Genomic DNA, 19,955 nt, shown 5'->3' with positions numbered 1-19,955 from the left:
GTCACAGGAACCGGTTTCTGTGATGAACTACTTTCCAATAAGGGAGTAGGTACAGTTACCTCATCAAGTTCTACTTTCCTCCCACTCACTTCTTTCGAGAGAAACTCCTTCTCTAGAAAGGATCCATTCTTAGCAACAAATGTCTTGCCTTCGGATCTGTGATAGAAGGTGTACCCAACAGTATCCTTTGGGTATCCTATGAAGACACATTTCTCCGATTTGGGTTCGAGCTTATCAGGTTGAAGTTTTTTCACATAAGCATCGCAGCCCCAAACTTTAAGAAACGACAACTTTGGTTTCTTGCCAAACCACAGTTCATAAGGCGTCGTCTCAACGGATTTTGACGGTGTCCTATTTAACGTGAATGCGGCCGTCTCTAAAGCATAACCCCAAAATTATAGCGGTAAATCAGTAAGAGACATCATAGATCGCACCATATCTACTAAAGTACGATTACGACGTTCGGACACACCATTACGCTGTGGTGTTCCGGGTGGCATGAGTTGTGAAACTATTCCGCATTGTTTCAAATGTAGACCAAACTCGTAACTCAAATATTCTCCTCCACGATCAGATCGTAGAAACTTTATTTTCTTGTTACGATGATTTTCAACTTTACTCTGAAATTCTTTGAACTTTTCAAATGTTTCAGACTTATGTTTCATTAAGTAGATATACCCATATCTGCTTAAATCATCTGTGAAGGTGAGAAAATAATGATACCCGCCGCGAGCCTCAACATTCATCGGACCACATACATCTGTATGTATGATTTCCAACAAATCTGTTGCTCGCTCCATAGTTCCGGAGAATGGCGCTTTAGTCATCTTGCCCATGAGGCATGGTTCGCAAGTACCAAGTGATTCCAAAAGTCCATCAGTATGGAGTTTCTTCATGCGCTTTACACCAATATGACCCAAACGGCAGTGCGACAAATAAGTTGCACTATCATTATCAGCTCTGCATCTTTTGGCTTCAACATTATGAATATGTGTATCACTATATCAAGATTCATCAAAAATAGACCACTCTTCAAGGGTGCATGACCATAAAAGATATTACTCATATAAATAGAACAACCATTATTCTCTGATTTAAATGAATAACCGTCTCGCATCAAACAAGATCCACATATAATGTTCATGCTCAACGCTGGCACCAAATAATAATTATTTAGGTCTAATACTAATCCCGAAGGTAGATGTAGAGGTAGCGTGCCGACGGCGATCACATCGACTTTGGAACCGTTTCCCACGCGCATCGTCACCTCGTCCTTGGCCAGTGTTCGCTTAATCCGTAGTCCCTATTTTGAGTTGCAAATATTAGCAACAGAACCAGTATCAAATACCCAGGTGCTACTGCGAGCTCTGGTAAGGTACACATCAATAACATGTATATCACATATACCTTTGTTCACCTTGCCATCCTTCTTATCCGCCAAATACTTGGGGCAGTTCCGCTTCCAGTGACCAGTCTGCTTGCAGTAGAAGCACTCAGTCTCAGGCTTAGGTCCAGACTTGGGTTTCTTCTCTTGAGCAGCAACTTGCTTGTTGTTCTTCTTGAAGTTCCCCTTCTTCTTCCCTTTGCCCTTTTTCTTGAAACTGGTGGTCTTATTGACCATCAACACTTGATGCTCCTTCTTGATTTCTACCTCCGCAGCCTTTAGCATTGCGAAGAGCTCGGGAATTGTCTTATCCATCCCTTGCATGTTATAGTTCATCACGAAGCTCTTGTAGCTTGGTGGCAGTGATTGAAGAATTCTGTCAATGACGCTATCATCCGGAAGATTAACTCCCAGTTGAACCAAGTGATTGTTATACCCAGACATTTTGAGTATATGCTCACTGATAGAACTATTCTCCTCCATCTTACAGCTGTAGACTTATTGGAGACTTCATATCTCTCAATCCGGGCATTTGCTTGAAATATTAACTTCAACTCCTGGAACATCTCATATGCTCCATGACGTTCAAAACGTCGTTGAAGTCCCGGTTCTAAGCCGTAAAGCATGGCACACTGAACTATCGAGTAGTCATCAGCTTTGCTCTGCCAGACGTTCATAACATCTGGTGTTGCTCCTGCAGCAGGTTTGGCACCTAGCGGTGCTTTCAGGACGTAATTCTTCTGTGCAGCAATGAGGATAATCCTCAAGTTACGGACCCAGTCCATGTAATTGCTACCATCATCTTTCAAATTTGCTTTCTCAAGGAACACATTAAAATTCAACGGAGCAACAGCACGGGCCATCTATCTACAATCAACATAGACAAGCAAGATACTATCAGGTACTAAGTTCATGATAAATTTAAGTTCAGTTAATCATATTACTTAAGAACTCTCACTTAGATAGACATCCCTCTAATCCTCTAAGTGATCACGTGATCCAAATCAACTAAACCATAACCGATCATCACGTGAAATGGAGTAGCTTTCAATGGTGAACATCACTATGTTGATCATATCTACTATATGATTCACGCTCGACCTTTCGGTCCCAGTGTTCCGAGGCCATATCTGCATATGCTAGGCTCGTCAATTTTAACCTGAGTATTCTGCGTGTGCAAAACTGGCTTGCACCCGTTGTAGATGGACGTAGAGCTTATCACACCCGATCATCACGTGGTGTCTGGGCACGACGAACTTTGGCAACGGTGCATACTCAGGGAGAACACTTTTATCTTGAAATTTAGTGAGAGATCATCTTATAATGCTACCGTCAATCAAAGCAAGATAAGATGCATAAAAGATAAACATCACATGCAATCAATATAAGTGATATGATATGGCCATCATCATCTTGTGCTTGTGATCTCCATCTCCGAAGCACCGTCATGATCACCATCGTCACCGGCGCGACACCTTGATCTCCATCGTAGCATCGTTGTCGTCTCGCCAATATTATGCTTCTACGACTATCGCTACCGCTTAGTGATAAAGTAAAGCATTACGGGGCGATTGCATTGCATACAATAAAGCGACAACCATATGGCTCCTGCCAGTCGCTGATAACTCGGTTACAAAACATGATCATCTCATACAATAAAATTTAGCATCATGCTTTGACCATATCACATCACAACATGCCCTGCAAAAACAAGTTAGACGTCCTCTACTTTGTTGTTGCAAGTTTTACGTGGCTGCTACGGGCTGAGCAAGAACCGTTCTTACCTACGCATCAAAACCACATCGATAGTTCGTCAAGTTAGTGCTGTTTTAACCTTTGCAAGGACCGGGCGTAGCCACACTCGGTTCAACTAAAGTTGGAGAAACTGACACCCGCCAGCCACCTGTGTGAAAAGCACATCGGTAGAACCAGTCTCGCGTAAGCCTACGCGTAATGTCGGTCCGGGCCGCTTCATCCAACAATACCGCCAAACCAAAGTATGACGTGCTGGTAAGCAATATGACTTGTATCGCCCACAACTCATTTGTGTTCTACTCGTGCATATAACATCAACGCATAAAACCAGGCTCGGATACCACTGTTGGGGAATGTAGTAATTTCAAAAAATTTCCTACGCACACGCAAGATCATGGTGATGCATAGCAACGAGAGGGGAGAGTGTTGTCCACGTACCCTCGTAGACCGAAAGCGGAAGCGTTAGCACAACGCGGTTGATGTAGTCGTACGTCTTCACGATCTGACCGATCAAGTACCGAACGTACGGCACCTCCGAGTTCAGCACACGTTCAGCCCGATGACGTCCCTCGAACTCTGATCCAGCCGGGTGCTGAGGGAGAGTTTCGTCAGCACGACGGCGTGGTGACGATGATGATGTTCTACCGACGCAGGGCTTCGCCTAAGCACCGCTACAGTATTATCGAGGTGGACTATGGTGGAGGGGGCACCGCACACGGCTAAAAGATCAAATCAATTGTTGTGTCTTTGGGGTGCCCCCCTGCCCCCGTATATAAAGGAGCAAGGGGGGAGGTGCGGCCGGCCAGGGAGGAGGCGTGCCAGGAGGAGTCCTACTCCCACCGTGAGTAGGACTCCCTCCCTTCCTTGTTGGATTAGGAGAAGGGGGGAAAGAGGAGGGAGAGAGGAAGGAAAGGGGGGGCGCCGCCCCCCTCTCCTTGTCCTATTCGGACTAGGGGGGAGGGGCGCGCGGCCCTGCCCTGGCCGCCTCTCCTCTTCTCCACAAAGGCCTACTATGGCCCATTAAGCCCCCGGGGGGTTCCGGTAACCCCTCGGTACTCCGGTAAAATCCCGATTTCACCCGGAACACTTCCGATATCCAAATATAGGCTTCCAATATATCAATATTCATGTCTCGACCATTTCGAGACTCCTCGTCATGTCCATGATCACATCCGGGACTCCGAACAACCTTCGGTACATCAAAACTCATAAACTCATAATATAACCGTCATCGAAACTTTAAGCGTGCGGACCCTACGGGTTCGAGAACTATGTAGACATGACCGAGACACGTCTCCGTTCAATAACCAATAGCGGAACCTGGATGCTCATATTGGCTCCCACATATTCTACGAAGATATTTATCGGTCAGACCGCATAACAACATATGTTGTTCCCTTTGTCATCGGTATGTTACTTGCCCGAGATTCGATCGTCGGTATCTCAATACCTAGTTCAATCTCGTTACCGGCAAGTCTCTTTACTCGTTCCGTAATACATCATCCCGCAACTAACTCATTAGTTGCAATGCTTGCAAGGCTTAAGTGATGTGCATTACCGAGTGGGCCCAGAGATACCTCTCCGACAATCGGAGTGACAAATCCTAATCTCGAAATACGCCAACCCAACAAGTACCTTCGGTGACACCTGTAGAGCACCTTTATAATCACCCAGTTACGTTGTGACGTTTGGTAGCACACAAAGTGTTCCTCCGGTAAACGGGAGTTGCATAATCTCATAGTCATAGGAACATGTATAAGTCATGAAGAAAAAAGCAATAGCAACATACTAAATGATCATATGCTAAGCTAACGGAATGGGTCAAGTCAATCACATCATTCTCCTAGTGATGTGATCCCGTTAATCAAATGACAACCCATGTCTATGGCTAGGAAACATAACCATCTTTGATCAACGAGCTAGTCAAGTAGAGGCATACTAGTGACACTCTGTTTGTCTATGTATTCACACAAGTATTATGTTTCCGGTTAATACAATTCTAGCATGAATAATAAACATTTATCATGATATTAAGGAAATAAATAATAACTTTATTATTGCCTCTAGGGCATATTTCCTTCACCTAGCGACCGCCACCATTAATTGTACCAATCATCTTCCCTCGCTCCATTCACCGTCACCAGAGGATGTCAGCAATCGAAGCTCGCTTGGCCAGCAGTGGTGGCAGAGGCTGGTTCTCTCCCATGGTGTGATGGCTTCCCTGATCATTGCGGCCCATGTTGGACGACAGTGATTGCCAAATGGGCGGCCCTGGCGCAGATCAATTTGGTCGCAGTGCTCCTCTTCGGCTTGGTGAGGATAAGCCGGAGGTGCAGTGAGCACTCTCGGGGATGGGGTCGGTTGGGTAAACATATTGTAGAGCATAGGCTTCAGGACACCCCTTATCTAGCCACTCATTTTTGCATCAAGATTCGTGCAAGTACTTCTCTCTTTTTTGTTTCTTCCATATAGAACAACATATGAACTTGAAACTTGAGAACACAACAAAACATTCTAACTAGAATGAGGGTAAAAACTTTCGGATTTTTTTGTGCATTATAAATACTAAAAATATAATTTTTTAAATTATAAAAATCTCATTTCGTATATTTATGTTGGACCCAGAAATCTGAAAGTTTTTTCCCACATTCTAGTTAGAATATTTTAATGTCTTGCAAAGTTTGAAGTCATATGTTGTTTTATTTGGAAGAAACAAAAAAAAAGAAAAATTGATGTAGTAAGTTAGTTGTCTAGCACGAATCTCAAAGCAATGTTGGAGGGTAAGGATAAGGGGTGTCCAGAAGCTTGAGCTCTAAAAATCCACGTCCGGTCAGTTGTAGTTGGGCTCTGGACCCAGTGGTTGACGTGCACATCTATGCAGTGACCAGGTGGTGGGGTTGTAGCTAGATGGTAGGTATTGAGGTTCTCAGCCTACTTCGGGCTTGGTTTATATTTCTATGGTTAATCATGATAACTAAATTTAGGAGGATCAAAATTTTTAGATAAAGCTGATGCTTTTACACATGTTTTCTCTCTCACATTCTTAGCACTCAACCGCTGTCTTTACATATCACTACATTTTTTTACCGTTACCTTCTTCCCTCTCATTTGATCTTAGTGAAAAGTGTAAGATGCACATTTCATCGAAGTAAAGCTGCACTCCATTCAAAATTTTAAGTTGTTCTAAATCGAGGCTGCTTAAGATTATTATTTTTAGATCATCTCTCCGAGTGTTGAGCCATCCAATGTCTAAGTTTCATGTAGATATGGTGATGATCAAGCTTAGATTAGAATGTTAGCAACGCCGAACTAGAAACAAGAAAATGACGTTTGACTTTGTTAGATCCTAGTAATTTAATTTGTAAAGAAAGTGCCTTGAATAAAATGCTCAATTAGTGAGCTTTGTTGATTAACATCTCTATTATGCCATTTTTTTCTTCTCACCCGACTTTGGCCTCCAGATCCAATTGCTGCCGCTTACTATTCAACGTTGAATCTGAGGTTGGCCCGTAGGCACATTCTAGAGACTATATTTATCTACCCATTGCCCAAGCCGTGATTCCAAATTTAGTATTGTGCAGCTAACTACCAAATCATGAGCTGGTCAGCAAGGTGCAAGGACGCCTGGTAACAGCCGTAACATGGTTGATAATGCAATGACCACATGCCTGATTCCTCGCCATCTTTCCCGTTATTCTCCTCCTGTTTCTCATCCTGGCGTCTACTAAGAGTTAGGTACGGCTCGTGTCTTATTTGGCACGCTTCGGCTATCCTCCAGCGTGTGGAAATCCTGAACTTCAGATTTCGGCACACGAGGCGTGAGATTTCTGGGGGAAGGCGAGGTGGCTTTGCTCATTGGTTCTAGTCAAAGCTAATTAGATCTGAAGCACGTACCAACGCAAATTAGTGCTCCTACTCCTGGGTTGCTATTTGTTTTTGAAGAATATATAAGTATGTTTTGGTCCCTCAAATTTACAAAAAGTCTAAACTTGTCCTTTGTCTTTTTTGTTGTTGACATTTAGTCCATGTTTGAAAACCGGAGATCCAAAACCAAAAATGAGGGAAAACCACAGGCGTGTCATTGGTTTCTCTCTTCTTCTCTCTCATACATCACCAACATTTTTCTCAATCATCTGGTGTGCATTCGGCTGCACGGTAAGGCGCGTGACGAGGCAGCAACGCTGCTGCCGTTCACACGCGAGTCGATGGAGGATCCCCCGAGTGGCCGGAGGAGATCTTCAAGCTCATCGCGATGTGTGGCTCTCTTGGCCTCCCTGGCCATGACTTCATGAGACTTCTCATCCTACTATTCTAGGCACATGTCTGCGCCGCAAGGACGAGCTATCGGGGATGAGTCACGCAACAGACGTAGGTTAGGATCGTAGATCCATTATCGCCGCGAAAGTCAGAGCCGCACGGGAGCAGGAAGGGCGCCGCGGCCGCTGGCCCTGTCTAGCTCGCTGGTCGCCGCCACGACACCGACGAAGCAACAGCCGCACACTGCACCGCCTGAAGCCACACCTGAGGAAAAGCCGATGTCGACAGGGAGAAGCATGACCTGATTCAGAGGGGAAAACACCACCACTGTATGCCCTGCCACGGTACCGCCACCATCCACCGCTGGGGCTCAGCCTGACTGCATCCTTCGGCGACAGCAAGGGACAAGAGGAGGCAGGTGGGTGGCGGCGGAGGTAGGAAGGATTTCCTATCGAGGTTCCCATGAGGGCGGCGCGGGGGCTCTTGCCATCTTGCCATGAGGGTTTAGGGCATGGATCTCCTTGATTCACGGGATTAGGTCCTTTGATTCATGGGATTTTATAGGATTATGATCCTATGGATTTATTCTTGTGGTAGATGTTTGATTTGCATGAATGCCATCATTATTTCCCTAGTCTCTTTTATTGAGGATTTTCCATGTGGTATGATCTCTTTGAAAAGAATCCCGTGGTTTTGCTATAATGCCATCAAACACCCAGTAGTGTATATTCCTGTGTTTTCAATTCCATATATTGAAGTGAGCAGGACATAGCAATCGTCCATTATTTATATTCCCTCATTTTTCATACCCTATAAATCAAAGGAGCCCTTATATGTGGTTCCATTGCAGGCAGCAAACTCCAGCCCCCACTGCATAATGACTACTCGTTGGGCGCATCCAAGCGGAGGGGCCTGGTACCAACCAGCTGCATAGCGCCTCCCCTCCAAGATACCGACGATGCAAGGTGATGAGGTGGCGCCTGCAACTGCAATCAGTCATCGTGGCTCCAAGCAGCGCATCTGCCAAGGTAGCGGTGGGGGGCCAACTGATAGAACAATCGGTGTTTTGTGTGTCGACGCCCTGGTTGAAGGACGCAACCCGGTGTAAGAGCAGCACAAGTTATATTTAAGGCTAGTCTATGACGTTACAAGAGAACACCGACGGGTACGTTGTAAGAGCAGCACTAGGAGATCCCCTCAAAGTTATATTTGCGGCAAAACAATTGTTTAGAGATTTAATCCCTAGGTAGCAAGCAGATCCCCTATACATATCAATCCTTAAAATTATAAATGTCAACCGCTCAAAAAGTCATCATTTGAACTAAATTTAGTCCAACAAGGGCAAACTCTTAGGATAACTAGGGTGACGGCGTCGTACACCGCTGCCACTGTTGCCGGCCACCTTAGGGGCCACTCCACCGCCCTTGGTGCGTCCCCAGCACTGGCACCCTTTTCCTCTCCTCCTTCGTCGTCGGCATGAGATTCAGTTGGTTTTGTAGTCGTCGTTGCCATCATCGCAGAGGTTCAATTCATCTTTGATGAGGCCCGATGTGGTTGAATTGCTTGTGATGGTTGTGAAAGCATAAAACTTTACTAGATCGACCCATATCCATGTGTTGTAAGCGAATCCCAAGCGAAACTTCTTTGCTTGTGATGGTTGCGAAAGCAAGGTTTATGCCAAATCCCTTTATGTTTGCAATTAGGTATGCAGACCTTGTTGCTCCGAACATTACACACGCTGAGAGGATTCGCTTACAACACATGGATATGGGCCGATCTAGCAAAGTTTTATGTAACCAAAATGTTAGACTACTACTGTTGATCACCGAGAGAAAAGTAAGATTATGCGCTCACAGATGCACGTGAGAAGCAAATTCAAATTAACAAAAAGCTACTTTTTTCTTGCGGAGAAACAAAAAGCTATTTCAAATCAACAAGATGCAAGACCAAAGAAGAAAACTTAACAAGTTTCCCCTTGCACTCGTAGCTACTGTAAATATATTGTTCATGCTCCCTGGATCATCAACAGTTGTCTTTTTTATGGGAGCCAATGCACTGATGATTCTTAGGCGATGACGGGTAAAGCTTTCTTGTGTGTATTTTTTATATGCTTTATTTATACCTTGATGCTTAACCTAGTTTGATGTTGATATGGTGTCTATAACGTTGCCCGGAACTCGACCCGGGAGGGTCGAGAATGAGACCGGATTGCATGCGCCACTGCCAACATAGTGACCAGGTGCATCACGATCCATAGCTCGGGCCCCATTCTTAACAAGGATCGCGTCCGGCTGGGGTCAGCCATAGCAATCGATGTCTATTCTCCCTTCGGGGAGCGGCATCCTTTCACGGCGTATGCCGCGAATCGGGATCACCAAGGCAGTTTCAGAAATCTCACAAAACGCAAATTTTCAACGGAGAATCAAAGATGCATGGCGGTGCTCTGGTCTACCGGATCCGCCGAAGGAGGCAGCCGGAGTGGCCCGGAGGGTAGTCGGGCTCTGGAATGACGAAGGAGGCCGGGGGCGTCATCCGCATCGGCAATGGCGGAGCTTGCTCCAAAAAGCTGGGCGGGCTGGTGGGCCTGGCTGCAAGGGATTCTTACTAGCTGGCTGGGTGGGCTGGATGGTCTGGCTATAAATGTGAGGAGGAGGTCCAGAGCTGGGCGGGCCATGGCCCGTTCGGCCTTGCTTAAGCTCCGCCAGTGCGCATCGGTATTTTTTCCATTTCCCCATGGCTCGTGACTGCAGGCTCCGTGGTGGCCCGCGGCGGTCGGCCGGAGAAGCAAGGAGTGGGCAAGAGAGGCGAATGCTACGCTGCTGCAGTGCTGCGGCCGGCGGGAGCGGTGGCCGGCGTTGTTGCCCGCGGGAGGGAGCAGAGTCGGCGGCAAGAATCACACACGGCTGGACATGGGTAGGTCTCGGATCAACTTATCTCTTCGAGCACTGACAGACAAAGAGAATGAGGGCTGTGAATTGGGGAATTTTGCTGGGCTACCATGAGAGTCATCAGGCCTGACCGAAGGTGCAAACGAGCCGAAGCCTGCTCACCGCTCGGGCCGAGCTCAAAAGCCCACTAGACTCGTCCAGCTCACTCACCTCAATAAAAAAAAAGCCTCGTCCAGCCTTACTCGTTAGGCTGTGGCACATTCTGGTATCTGAGTGGCAAATAAGTAACTTTGCAAGGAGCACACTGTAAAAAGGAGGAGGAAAAAAATACAAGGGGATATAGTATTTTCAGATCAAATCATGTTGGCTTTATCATAGATTTTCAGCGGTCCTCAATCCAAGAGACGTACCAGTCCCACTGAACATAAATGTTTGATAAATTATGTCTACATGTACATCGAACTATATACATAGGCCTTTTTTATAGGGAGGACTCAACCTCGTAATAGGAGAGTTGTATTGTATTGGCTTTACATTATTTTCAGCTGTGATGCGCCAAATTAAGTACTTCTCGGACCGATCTCCCTCTTTAGCGCAAAGCCGTATACATGAGAACACCGTGTGAGCCCTTTCCCGAGTTTATACATTGTTGAAAAACTCCGAGCCCTTTCCGAGCATATACGACACGTATAATTAGCTATGTATTTTTTTGCGAGTAATACAATTAGCTATGTGCCTACATGAGGGAGCTTTAACAGGCTCAAGCCCCCCCCCCCCCCCCTTCCAGCACCGTAAAATATGTTTCTGCTACTAGTTTTAAGGCCCAGACCAGCTACTTGCAGGCCCAGTCCAACACATATTTGCATGACCCAAACAGCCCAGCCCCTCCATTTTTTTCTAGATTCGCCACTGCCTACATGTCAGCATCAGTTCCATACAACTGCCATCCGTATATCAGATTATTAACATACCTTACGTATGAGACTAACCAAACACACACAAACACACAAAAAAAGGCAAGAAGTTGTTGCAGCACAATTGATGAAAAAATGACAAAACGGCTACCAATATTAGTGAACATCATCGTGCGCTGGTGACAGCAAATATATATAAGGCCTTTTCTAAAACTAATCTTGGAGCATCTACTGGCATATGATTAGTTATATGAAGTAGTACAAGTTTGCTTCTTGATTAGCTCCAAGATTAAAAAAACAAACACATCAGAAATCCAAGGCTACTATCATATACCAGACATATGCACATAGTTCCCTTATTTTTATGCTCACAGTCATGCACATCGCTTTCGTACTGGATATCCTTAAAAGTGAATAAGAAGGGATCTTCATAGACAACTGGTCACATACTCAACTGTGGGAAACTGCTTCCATGAAAGAAATAGGTTATCCTCTCCTCAAATTCAACTACTCGAGGAGAACGCATATACGGGCATCCTCATACAACCAGCTCTAAAAGTAGTTATCTCCTTTTGTTCCATGACGTATTATGGTGCGGCTGCCTGTGACGGACGCTCTCTTGATCTCCCATGACGCCGACCGTGTGAATGATGTGGAGCATAATCCTCGAAGCTAAGCCAGAGAAAGAAAGAGTTATCCTCTCCTTCCGTGATTCTTGGTGGTTAAGTTTTGTTTTCCCTAGCTCTAGGGAGCTGACCTGGAACCTTCCTTCCTCGAAGTTGCTTAATTTGCAAATGTTGTGTGAACCATTTTTCTTCATAGTTTGTTGCAAAGTACTATATTCTCTTGTTCAATATCAATTATGTATTCTGAAAGATATTCGCAAAATAAAACTATGTATTCTGGAGATGTTCAGAAATCTCTTCTTTTTGTTTGAGGAATTATGTATGAAAAGAAGGAATCTCATATCCAACTACTAGTATCTCTGAATAGAGAGGACAACTGGAACGGAAAAGTGGTAGATATGCCATGATGTCATATTATTTACATACATACACACGCACTTCAGAGTACATATGGCTTCACCAGCAGTTCATATGTCGCAAATAGAGTAGAAAAACAGCAAGTACATGTGTTACAATTTCTTGCCACGAGTTCAATAATCCAAGATATATACACACAATCACCACAACTCTCCTCGGCCTCAAATCATATGTACGACAGGAGGACAGGTGAATAGGTGATACAGTCATTGATGACATGCGTGGTTGAAGGGGTGACCAAGACGATGACAGCATGGTCATGGCAGCAATGACGGCGACTGAAAAAGACGAGGATTGGGACGCCCGTCGGGGTTGCAGAGGACCGCAAATCTATGTGCAGGTCCAGTCGGAGAGATGCGACCGCATCGGCAGCAAAGGATGAGGGGGCACAAAAGAGAGAAGTTGGTATGGGGTATGCGTAGCAGCGCCATGTTGAGAGTTTCCATATCTTCGAATTACTCAAAGGACGATACGAGACCAAATTGAGCGGAAAGCAGACCTAATATAAAGAGAAGAAAAGGAAATACTCACTGAATATTTGTGTAATCTTAACGGTAGGTCCCACTTGTTGAACAAGCAGCCGACAGGATAATAAACTAACAAGCATCTTAGAGACAACGACTAGTCACACACGGGCTAATCAACTCACGCTCATAGTCAACTTCATAATTAAGCAAGCAAGTTTTTTTTTCCGGGGAATTAAGCAAGCAAGTTGACTGTTACTTTTATAAGGATAACTGCAAATATGTGTATGAAGCATATATATTCCAGCGGTTGGTGGGGATTGGTGCCACTCCAACTTTCCCGACCTCTTCGCGGAGCTACAGGCCTCCCCGCTGTCCTCTCGCCACAGTAGGGGCTTGAGATTGGGGCCCTCGCGTGGACGCTCTGGACTATTCGCAATAAGTTTGTGATTCAGCGCTCCCCTCTTCGACGATCTACTGACGCTCTCTTCAAACTGTCTGGTTACTTGCAGCTCTGGCGGCCGCTTAGCCGCCCTCGGGACCGGGACGCCGTCTCCGCCTTCATCGCCGACCTCCGCTCGATGGCCGTCCGCCTGTCGCCGCCACCTGATTAGTCGTCTGTTTGCTCTCCGGCCTTGGCCCCGGCTGAGCCTGTCTCTTATTTCGTGTGTGTTTTGGGCTTGTTGAGCTGTGCCCTCAGCAGTATCTCTGGATTTATTGTTGTGCGACTTGGGTGTGTGTGTTCTGAACTAGTCTTTGTATGTGTTCTGAGCGAAAGCCTTTTTCGGTATATTCCAGTGGATAAAAACATCACTTTTAACGATATGCGTATGCACATGAAAACATAATACAGATAGCAAAGGAATTGAGACGAGAGATCAAAGTATCACCGGCTATTCAGTGTCATCGCTGCCAATATAGACCCCTCCATCCTTGTCAACAATAATCCAGACTTGATCAATAGGCGCCGGGTCATAGGCAAGACCCGTCGTTTGCGGCGCCATATAGTATAGAGCGCGTCTATAAAACACCAGCGCAAAGCATGTGTGAGCACAAGAACAAGTCGGAACAATGAAGGAAACTTTGAGAGAAATACCGTTGCACGGCACTGCGAAGATCGTCGGATGAATGGAGGTCGATCGTCGTTGCGCGGTTGATGAGGAGGTCGATGAGCCCAGGGTAGTGGGGGGAGGTCGGGGAGGAGTATCAGAATTCAGAGGTTCACGAGAATGAACGGGAGGAGACGTGGTTGGCCTATTTGTATATAGTCGCGACGTATGACTAATGGGGTGGCCGGCGGCGGGGCTGACGTACAGCGGCACGAGGCGCGCGGGGCACGTTTCCGATTGGGATATTCTCCTGCTACCGCCGTGTGGATGTGGATGTGGACGCTGGAATGCATATATAGCAGATAGCTCAAGGAGACAATGAGTTATCTGATATCTCCTCGCTGTCTCGTCTGCCTGTGATGCTCATGGTCTCCGATGCCGCGTGTATATAAGGTGACACCGTGTGGACGTGGAGCCCGTATCCGAGATCTCCATTTTCCATTCCGTGACGTACGATGGTACTACCCCCCTGCCCATGCGTAGGTGATGGTCGATCGTGCCGGTGGATCTTGCGTGGGATGCTTGACGCCTAAGTTTCGTGCTGGGTCAGCCGTCAGCGTGTGCCCGTATATATCGTGCCACAGGCCAAGCAGCAGCACCAGCGTTCCAGCGTGTGCACTAATTTCAACATTGATTATATTTTTGCAGCATCAGTTTATATCTGTTAATGTAAATGCTCGTATTTTATTCAGATCATATTAGTTTACATTGGTAGTATATATTTGGTAAACTGATGCTGCAAAAATATGATGACTTCACAAGCAGTTCATATGTCACAAACAGAATACAGAAAAAACCCGTTCATATTTTACAAGTCAATTTCTTGCAGCTAGTTCAACAATCCAAGATACACACCATGAAGACGACTCTCCTCGGCCTCAGATCAGCACGATAGGAGGACAGGTTATGCAGTCACCGATGAGATGTGTGCTCACCCTGGCAGCGGTGTCGACGACGTGGTTGCGGTAGCAACGACGGCTCAGATTTTTGGTGGACAGAATCTCCAGTTTCCCTCAGCGACCCAGCCACATATGATATGTATCGATCATGTAGCAGCACCATGTAGAAAGTTTCCATACCTTTAGAGAAAACAAACATGAATTACTGAAAGTCCATAAAGGGACATGAAACTGAGCAGTAAGCATACTTACAAAAGAGAAGAAAACTATCTTACGATATTCTTTGAAAATTTCCCCCAATGTGAAGCCCCCAGATGAATTAGTAGAAATAACTAACAAGCATATCAAAGAGAACCGGTCACAGGCTGGCTAATAATTATTGCAAAAATGCTAGACATACAAAGATTTACAGGCTTTTACAGGCTCTTTCCTCTAACAACCAATCACAAACCTCTCCCCCCCCCCCCCCCCCCCCCCCTGATTTTTAGGGGGGTGGGCCGTCCCGCTCACCTGTTGGTCAATGAAGACTAACCCACCCTGTAAAAGCCTGTAAACTGTTTGTATGTGCAGCATTGCCGTATTATTGCTAGGAAACTTTCTAATTGAGGTGATGCTAAGTAAGTCCACTCCGCAAAACTGAGCCTCCGCATTTGCTCATAACCTCTGAAGCAAGCAGACTATACATCTTACAGGAAGCATATCCCGGTGGATCAAAAGCATAACAATGCAACCGAAAACGAAAAAAAGGATCGGTTACTGCCACCGATCTGCACACGTACCATGCAAACGCGAGCTCCTCTTGCATATAAAGATAGCAAAGTAGGTATGTGCGCACCAGCTGCTACTGCGTGGCCTCGTCTTGAATACAGATAATCCTGATCCCTCCATCAGAATCTACAATCAGAACAAGAATAGGTGGCGTCGGCGGTGCCATGAAATATAGCAAAGAAGGTCTAGAAAAAAACGTAAGAACACGGCCGGGAAATGCGAAGTGTGTGTGTGTGTGTGTGTGTCGTGCGATGAGGTAGAGATGCTACGGTGGTGGAGGAGGAGAGCTCGATCGATTGGGATTGTTTTAACTTGGTTGTGATTGCTTCCCCGGACGCCGAGGCACATACGGCTTAATTAAGTAGGCATGCAAGGGGCAGGGCGAAAGCAGATGGAAGGCACGTCGGTGATGGGTATACGTCTGTGACGCTTCCGTGTGGAACACCACACACGTCTCTCAAAGCAAATACTACTATATCTATGAGGTTTGTGCCCTAGAGTGCTGGAACTTCCCGGGAACATTCCAGGAATTCGTTTGGTCGTTTTTTTTAATTGAGGGAAGGAGTTCGTTGGTGACCTCATGGCCTGGATCATGGAGCACCCACCCGGCCCGCATGCATGCACCATCTATCAGCGAAAATGCATGCATGGCCAGTATCAGCAGCGATGGAGCAACGCCAACGTTGACGCACAGCACAGCTAGTTCCTTGTATGCATTGCCTTCATCCCAAATTAAATGTCTTAGATTTTTCTAAATACGTCAAAATCCATGATCGTATAGTACTTCGCAGCGACCGCCAGCGGCGAGCTCCGTCCGGGTCGGGTGCGTCCGAGCCGGGGCCATCAGGTATTCAGGTGCACGTCTGCTCGATCGATTAGGAAGCCGCGTTTTAGAAGACCGAATCCACGAGTAGGGGGATGACCACCCGCGTGCTCTACGCTGTAAACAGGCAGACAGCGGTTGGGCATTAGTATTTCTTAGTACGTTGTGCTCTCTTCTTTCCTTTCAAGGGACAAGCTATGCTTTTCAAGGGCAGGTAAAAATGCTTCAGGATAGATTGCGTATACTCAAATTTTTTTGCTAAAGAAATTTGACTCGAGGATAGGCAGTTAGGCACCACGCCCTCCTCCTCCTCGCCCTACAAATGGCAACAGCTTGTCTCGTTTTGCCATTGCTCCCGATATATATGGTCAGGTCAGCCCACACGTCATTCTAGTAAAGTCGTTGCAGAATCATAGCCAGTTTTTCTAGCATATCTCTACAACCTAACCAGACAGAGGAAATAGAAGAAGATAGATGATGGGTTACCTGAACAAACATGAAAACGCGTTACCTCTTCAAAACAGACGGAAGCGTCCAACATGTCACGGCTGGAAATCCCTGAGCTCAGCGTAGGGAAGCTTCGTCATGCTTTTACTTCCAGTCCAAGCTAAGGCAGTTTGGGGTGCTTTGAGCTCAGCGGATTTGGAGAAACATCTAGGAATATCACAACTACTAGAGACGTAGCCATTTCCAATGCCTCGCATTAATGCATGCGACGTTGAGGTTATGCACGTTATGACTGGGTGGACATCACAAGCATGCTGAAAGTTTCTAACAAAGGGTCCATGCACATTTCTAGGAAACTGGCACTGCTATATATTTGTAATCCTGTACACACTTATCACTAGTGTAGAATGGGTCATCGTACACAGTTAAAAAACATTATCACACACAAAGATGCGAACCATCGTTTTGTAAGCATAACACACGGTTCATTAGGTTGGAATGTGTGTGGTAGTGCTTATCAGATAAGGTTCGTGGTGGTGCACACAATTCCTATATAAGAGGGTGTCTGCTGTCTGTTGTGGGGTATAATCAATTTTATAAGTAATTAATATTAATTTCAAAAACTGATAAAATCTCATCCAGTACATAAATATTAAATAATACTATAGGAAGGTGCTCATGAATAGTTAATTAAACACACCATATATTTATGCATAGTACACTTTTATGCCACTGCAACTGATTTGCCTCTCCAGGGTTTGAAAACAAATGCTTCAGTGGAGAAATTAAAGATAGGTACCAAACGACCACTAGTAGAAAAAGGGTCAAATGTCAAGCACATTAGTGCCGATTTGCTTTTGAGCCGGCACTAATGTGTGCATTAGTGCCGGTTCCAACGGCTAGCCAGCCGCTTTCATTAGTACCGGTTTGTGGCCGACCTTTAGCACCGGTCCGTGCCACGGACCGGTACTAAAGTGAGTGGTGGCAGGATGTTGTCAGTCCGGGGCCCCTCCAGCACCTTTAGTACCGGTTCATGGCACGAACCGGTGCTAAAGGTCGTCCTACATAAGCCCTTCGTCCACCCGAGCTCGCTCTGTTCTTCCCTTTCCCCTCTCCTCTCTGTTCTTCCCCTCTTCCTCTCGAGCTCATCACACATTTTGTCCAAAATTTGTCAAGATTTGAAGGCCCCCATCCATTCAAATGATCACAAAGGTTAGCAACTTTGTCCTTTCATCTCTCAATGCTAGATTAGCTCTTGCAATGCTTTGTATAGTGATTAATTTATGAGTTTAGTAATTTGGTAGAAAATATATGTGCTAGTATTTGATTTATATGCAATTTGTGGTCAAAACTAACACTTAGTTTGCATATGTAAGTGTGGTTTACTTAGTGCCTTCTAAATCTCCGTCGTAACCACAGTCGATCACCCGCACCGTTCCGTCGCCGGCACCACCTTGTGGTGAGCCTCTTGTTCATGAATGTTTTACATTACCAAATTGATGTTTGTGTGATTTGGATATATAGTTACTCGCATAATTATCTTACCCGTACGTTGTTTGTTATACATAGTGCCATGGTTTTGATATCCGTCCCCGTCGGCCCTCGTCCTTGTTATGATTCGGATGTGGTATATTCTCTTTTAAAACTAGTTGTTGCATTTCGTGTTTATGACAAATTATGCCCATCAAGTTGACATAGATATTTTTGTCTAGGAGGTTTGTGAACCGGAAATTCCAACCGACCCTATTGTCGAGAGGTTAAATTTAGTTGAAAGAGAAAACGAGTATTTGAAAGAAAAATTGAAAAGAATTGAGGGGGAGAAGATGGAATTGGAGTTGCATGTTGCCGATGTCGTCGATGATCACAAGATCAAGATGGAGAAAATGCGCTTGAAGATTAGAAAGATTAGAAAATATGCCATTGATAGTGAGGCTTGGTATCATTATGCTGTTGGATCAATTGTTACCTTAGTTGCGATCTTGATCGCATTTGTTGTTGCATTTAAATTCTTTAGTTAGAGAGTTATTTGTTTGTTGCATTTAAGTCTTGTATGAACTTTATGTATGAACTTGTATTCATTTGGTCTATTCGGTGTTGTGTAATGAAGATGAGCCGACAATGGATGTACGATGACCGATGCTCTCCCGAGTTCATTAATGGCGTGCAAACTTTTCTGCTTGCGGCTGAGGCAAACAAGCGGGCGGATGGTTTTATGCCTTGTCCATGTTTAGTCTGTAAGAATGATCACAATTACTCTACGTCAAGAACCATTCACGTCCACCTGTTTAAGTCCGGTTTCATGCCCCACTATAATGTTTGGACCAAGCACGGAGAAAGAGGGGTTATGATGGAAGACAATGAAGAAGAAGAGGACGACGACAGCTATCCTGGCCATGGGTTCCCTGAATACGATGATACAACAATGGGGGAAGAAGCTGAGCTGGCAATGCGGGAAGAAGCTGAGGAAGAGGCATCAGATGAGCCCGCTGATGATCTAGGTCGGGCCAGTGCCGATGCAAAGAGAAACTGCGCAAGTGATTTGGAGAAGAAGAAGTTGCAGCGCAAGTTAGAGGATCACAAGAAATTTTTGTACCCGAATTGCGAAGCTGACAAGAAAAAGTTGGGCACCACACTGGAATTGCTGCAATGGAAGGCAGAGAATGGTGTATCTGACAAGGGATTTGGAAAGTTGCTGGTAATGATAAAGAATATGCTTCCAAAGGACAACGAATTGCCCGAGAGTACGTACGAAGCAAAGAAGGTTGTCTGCCCTCTAGGGTTAGAGGTGCAGAAGATACATGCATGCCCTAATGACTGCATCCTCTACCGCGGTGAGTACGAGGATTTGAACGCTTGCCCGGTATGCGGTGCATTGCGCTATAAGATCAGGCGCGATGACCCTGGTGATGTCGAGGGCGAGCGCCCCAGGAAGAAGATTCCTGCCAAGGTGATGTGGTATGCTCCTATAATACCACGGTTGAAACGTTTGTTCCAAAATAAAGAGCATGCCAAGGCGATGCGATGGCACAGAGAAGACCGTAAGAAAGACGGAAAGTTGAGAGTACCCGCTGACGGGTCGCAGTGGAGAAAATTGAGAGAAAGTACGGGAAGGAGTTTGCAGATGACGCAAGGAACGTATGGTTTGGTCTAAGCGCAGATGGCATTAATCCTTTTGGGGAGCAGAGCAGCAACCATAGCACCTGG

This window comes from Aegilops tauschii, chromosome 2 (genome assembly GCF_002575655.3).
Source record: "Aegilops tauschii subsp. strangulata cultivar AL8/78 chromosome 2, Aet v6.0, whole genome shotgun sequence".
NCBI lineage: Eukaryota > Viridiplantae > Streptophyta > Magnoliopsida > Poales > Poaceae > Aegilops > Aegilops tauschii.
This window is presented reverse-complemented; position numbering follows the sequence as displayed.